Source organism: Sparus aurata, chromosome 5, assembly GCF_900880675.1.
Source record: "Sparus aurata chromosome 5, fSpaAur1.1, whole genome shotgun sequence".
NCBI lineage: Eukaryota > Metazoa > Chordata > Actinopteri > Spariformes > Sparidae > Sparus > Sparus aurata.
Window position 1 is genome coordinate 3,993,305 of NC_044191.1, and position 6,000 is coordinate 3,999,304.

The following is a 6,000-nucleotide window of genomic DNA, read 5'->3' on the forward strand; positions in this document are numbered from 1 at the left end:
CTTTTTTGTTATTTTGACCAATTGTAAACATTTCTGCAATAAATGCTCTAAATGAACAGAGAAATGTTGTCAGTAGTTGATAGAATAAAACAAAAGTGTTGATTTTATTCAAACACATACCTATACATAGTAACATCAGAGGAACTGATAATTTTGCAGTGGTCTCTTAATCAACTTCAGCATGGTGGTGAGTGGTGTGTGTGTGTGTGTGACCACAGAAGCTGTCCCATTATATTAAGCACTGTAAGTGATGATTTAATTGCTCATTTATAAACTGGATGAGCTATGAAAATAACATGACTCACCAGCCCTTTATTTTCATATGATACACACATAGCAAGTGCAGGTGTGGTGACTCCTATTACAGGAGGGTTACACAGGCAGTATAGCTTGAGACACAGCAACATATCTGGTGTGTCAACAGGATTCACCAGAAGCACAGGCCTACATGAAGTGGGCTAATTTATACACAGCGAATATGGACAGTTCTGTTCACAACCCACTGTCAGCCTCAGATCCCACAGCTGATAATTAGTGGGCTGTGCTCGCAAGCCCACTATGGACACCTCTATCCACCTTATTCCTGACTTCGTGAGTTTACCCATGGTTCATAGCGGTATTCGGTTATGCTCTTCCGGTTGAACTGGCTGACCTCTGTGTTTACGTTAATGTAGCTGTCATGCTCGCTCTAAAACCGGCTTTTAACACAAAGAAAGCGACAGAATGGATAAAAATCGGCGGTGGATACACAGTACAGATGTTTTAATAAGTCGTGAGGACAGTTCTCACAGAGTAGGCAGATGACATGAAGCATTAGCACGGCATTAGCCCGACGTTAGCGATGTAGCTAACGTCGGGCTAATGCTTATCTTATATTTTCTGAAGATGTTGACGGTGGAGAATTACGCAGTTACAAAAGCACAGAAGCATACAACTACCTGCACAGTAACAAAATAGGGAAAGTACTGTTGAAGAAACACAGCGAGTTTATATTTCTGAAGGCAGCAGTAGCGCCCAGCCAGAGTGTCAATCAAGCTAAACATACAGCGTGGATAATGCTGAAGGAAAGTGAAGCCGGGGAGACAGGCGGCTGCTCGGACGTTGCCGGGTTAGGAAAGTCATGCAGCAGCTATTCTGTGGAAGATATTCATAAACCCAAATATTTATTTTAGTGTCAAAGCCGCGAGCCGCGCTAGTCTCCGTTCCTCCTTCCTCAGCATGGCGTGTAGGGCGCAGGGCAGGACAAGTTTGTCTCAGTGGTTGATGTACTACACAAGACGTTTCTGAAAAAAACTTCAATTTTCATGAATTGTTGTGGTAACCAACAACGGCACATGTTGTACCTGAGCTCATTTTAAAAACAATTTAGCTCTTATGACCTAACGCTAGTTGTTTAGGGCTAGCTTAGCGGCAGCGGCCATCATGCAGTTGCAAGGCAACCGGAAACAGAAAACCGCCGGCGGAAGTAGTTATCTGTCATGGCAGCCCCCATAGGCTCCCGAGGAAACAGGTGGATAGCAGAGCTATACTATTGTTATTGCTCGCGCCTCTTCTTATTATTCATCCTCCTACCTTTTTTTTGGTAGCTAACTAGTCCCGCACCGTTGGACACACACAAACAAAAAATACATCAAAACGTGCAGCTCGATCGGACTCGGTTTGCTATTATTTTTCTCTCCAGAATATTAATTTTTCGCGATGTTAGTCACGAAAAATGCGATAAATTTCCCATAAGGAATGAATGGGACGAGGTCAAAAAAGTTGCAAATCTGCGACGTTTTTCAAACATCTCCTGCTCCGGCATACAGTCAGCTAGAAACACCATTCCAGCTTTAAAATTTAGGTGTAGGTCCTGAGTATTTAAGTTGTATTTGAACTTTTTTCCTTTGATGTGTAGTTTTTGAACAGTGATCCTTGAATGACGGTGAGTGATTTTGGAAAAATTCAGGGTTTTCAATGATTATGTATGTCGGAATGTTCGTGCAGCAGAGTGGAGAGGGCCAACTGACAGAGCTCGCGAGACTCAAAAATTCGCTCAGAAATGTTCTCTTTCCGTGACGATCCTGGCCACAAATTAGGCTCAAAACAGTGAAAGTTTCCAGAGTTGTAGCCACACTTGTCTTCTTTCCCCTAATGTGTCTACTTTATCGGTAGGATTTACGGTTTTTGAATTATCGACCGCTAACCAACAAGAGTAGGTCCCAACTGCCCTATGCACTCCAATGTAAATCGGGAGGAGAATTTTCAAAACTGCACCCTTTTTTAACTCGCTGCCATTTCCACATTTCTGAAGCTAGGACCACAAAACTTAATGAGTGTGTTCTTTAAGGCCTTTCTGGCTTGATTGTGAAAAAAAACTGCCGATATCATGTATGATTTTGACCAAATAGCACTAGTTTCACGTCCTAGATGTGAGGCAGAAATCACTCTCAAATCAGCTCCCTCACAGTCCATTGCTACGGTCCCCGCAACTGTCACCTAGCAACCAAAATCAGCTGGGCCAAGAGAGAGAGTGACAGACAGACAGACAGACAGGAGACATACATCAGACAGACAGACAGACAGACAGACAGGAGACACACATCAGACAGACAGACAGACAGACAGACAGGAGACACACATCGGACAGACAGGCAGACAGACAGACAGGAGACACACATGAGACAGACAGACAGAGAGACATGTACACACACACACACACAGCCATGCTTAAGCGTGCACTCACATGCACACAAACGCACACACACAGTACATTTCCCAACATTTAAACTACATTTAATGATTATTTTTTCACTCATTCAATGTGCGGCTCGATCTGACTCAGTATGCTATTATTCAGTTTTCCAGAATATTAATGTTTCGCGTCGTAAGACGCTAAAATTTCCCATAAGGAATGAATGGGACTAGGTCAAAAAAGTCACAAATCTGCGACGTTTTTCAAACATGTCCTGCTCTGGCATACATTCACCTAGAAACACCATTCAAACTTTAAAAAGTAGGCACAAGTCCTGTGTATTTGAGTTGTATTTGAACTTTTTTCCTATGATGTGTAGTTTTTGAACGGTGAGACACTCAAAAATTCACTCAGAAATGTTCTCTTTCCATGACGATCCTGGCCACAAATTAGGCTCAAAAACAGTGATACTTTCCAGAGTTGTAGACACACTTGTCTTCTTTCTCCCAATGTGTCCACTTTATCGGTAGGATTTACGGTTTTTGAATTATCGACAGCTAACCGACAAGAGTAGGTCCCAAATATCCCATGCACTCCAATGTAAATCGGGAGGAGGATTTTCAAAGCTGCACCCTTTTTTAACTTGCTGCCATTTCCACATTTCTGAAGCTAGGACCACAAAACTTAATGAGTGAGTTCTTTAAGGCCTTTCTGGCTTGATCGTGAAAAAAAATTGCCGATATCATGTATGGTTTTGACTATATAAGCACTAGTTTGACGTCCCCGATGTGAGGCAGAAATCACTCTCAAATCAGCTCCCTCACAGTAGGTTGCTACGGGCCATGCCAACTGTCACCTAGCAATCAAAATCAGCTGGGCCAAGAGAGAGAGTCACAGACAGACAGACAGACAGTAGACACACATCAGACAGACAGACAGACAGACAGGAGACACACATCAGACAGACAGACAGACAGACAGGAGACACACATCAGACAGACAGACAGGCAAAGAGAAATGTACACACACACACACACACAGCCATGCTTAAGCGTGCACTCACATGCACACAAACGCACACACACAGTATATTTCCCAACATTTAAACTACATTTAACGATTATTTTTTCACTCATTCAATGTGCGGCTTGATCGGACTCTGTATGCTATTATTCAGTTCTCTAGATTATTAATGTTTCGCGTCGTAAGACGCGAACAGCTGCGAGACACTTCCCATAAGCAATGAATGGGATGAGGTAAAAAAACTTGCAAATCTGCGATGTTTTTCAAACATCTCCTGCTCTGGCATGCATTCACCTAGAAACACCATTCAAACTTTAAAATGTAGGCACAAGTCTTGTGTATTTGAGCTGCATTTGAACTTTTTTCCTAAGATGTATCATTTTTGAACGATGAGAGACTTTTAAAAACTCTCAGAAATGTTCTCTGTCAGTGATGCTCCCAGCCACAAACTTTACTCAAAAAGAGTGATATTTTCCAGAGTTGTAGCCACACGTGTCTTCTTTCTCCCAATGTGTCTTCTTTATCGGTAAGATTTATGGTTTTGGATTTACCTGCCTCTAACCGACAAGAGTAGCTCTCAACTGCTCCATTCGCTCCGACGTAAATCGGGAAGAGGATTTGCAAAACTGCGGCCTTTTTTAACTCGCTCCTATTACCACATTTCTGAAACTAGGACCACAAAACTTGATGCGTGTGTTCCTTAAGGCCTTTCCCGCTTGATGGTGAGGAAACTTTGCTGATGCCATGTTTGCTTTTTCGTCATGGGGCAAAGCGCTCAGCCCACTCTCGCGATTTCCCGGCGGGGAATTGTCAAAATGTTCAGCTTTTTAAGGACATTAGTGCTATTACTTTTGTCTTTTCTATCTTTCATACTTTTGGAAATATTCAGCTTTTTCTGCAAAATTTTGCCCATTCATCCTTATGGGGATTTTTTCAAATTTCATTCTGCTATAACTTCAGCATACGTTCAGCTATTCAAACCATTCAAATATTCAAATGTTCAGCTTTTTCAGCTCTTTCAACCTTATGCTTTTCAACTTTTTAACTTTTCAACTTTTTCAGAAATTCAGCTTTTTCCCCCAAAAATTTAACATTGAATCAAATGGGAAAAGCTTCAAATCCTCTTCAAAACTCATCGACTTTCAACCTCTACTTGTTCCTCATACGTTGAGCGAGAGACACCATTCAAACTTTAAAACAGGCTCAAGACCTTGAACTATTGACGATGTACTCAGTTAGAGTGCGTGACATCATCGCTAGAGTGGGGAGCGGTTCGAAGAATGGGAGACGAAATTGTCTTCAGCTTGATTTTGAACCCACATCTTCTACTTGACATGGACAATATATGCATAGAAATGTAGGTAATCGTGTTGGGTGTCAGCTGGTTGCCTCATTTCAGATGTGGGATTTACAGTTTTGGATTTAGAAGCCCGAGAGCGACGAGAAGTCATCGCCTCCACCCATAAGCCGCAATGTTAATTTTGAGGCAAAATTTCTGGCCGAGAGCAGACGGTACCTGATTTGTCTCTCGCTCCTGTGCCCTCATTTCTCTCTTGACAGAAATAAAAACAACACGGGTGCGTTCAGCACTGTCTCCTGTCACTCAACATGTACATACTTTGGCGATTACCATTACGTTTTTTTCAGAAATCGCAGGAGTTTGGGAGGGCTTCTTCGATTCATCCTTATGGGGACATTTTGATCTGTGTCTCTCTTTCTCCAGCGTGTGTATCTGAAGAATGCCTGTGTATTGCTGGAGCCAGAGTGTGTGACATCATCGCTACAGTGTAGAGCAGCTGGAAAATCTGGAGAAAGAATTCTCTTCAGCTGGATTTGGATCTCATATCTTTTACTTCACATAGACAATGTATACATACAAAATGTAGGAAATCTTGTTGGCTTGCTTCATGGTTGCTCCTCCTTCACCGTATGTGCAGCCATTTTAACCTCTTCCAGCCCTCTTACTCTACTTTTTTTTACCCTTTCATCATTTTTTTACCTATTTGAGCTCTTTCAGCCTTTGACTTTTTTACATTTCATCCTTTTTTCAACTCTTTAACCTCTTCCAGCCCTCTTACTCTACAACTGTTCATATTTTTTTTTTTTTACATTTTTGACCTCTTCCAGCCCTCTTACTCTACTGCTTGTCATCCTTTTTAGCCTTTTTTCACCATTTAACCTCTACCAGCCCTCTCTCTACAGCTTTCATACTTCTCACCTTTTATTATTTTTTCGGGCCCCTCTTAATTCATCCTTTTACACTTTTAAAGCTTTTTTGGCCCTTTTACTCCTTTTTTCTTTCA

The 6,000-nt window shown here is 41.9% G+C and overlaps 1 protein-coding gene across 4 annotated transcripts in view; it reads right to left on the reverse strand.

Moving 5' to 3' along the window:
* tjp2b (tight junction protein 2b (zona occludens 2)) overlaps positions 1–6,000 on the reverse strand; it is a 266,330-nt gene that overhangs the window by 124,026 nt on the left and 136,304 nt on the right. The gene's annotated exons all lie outside the window — the stretch shown is intronic.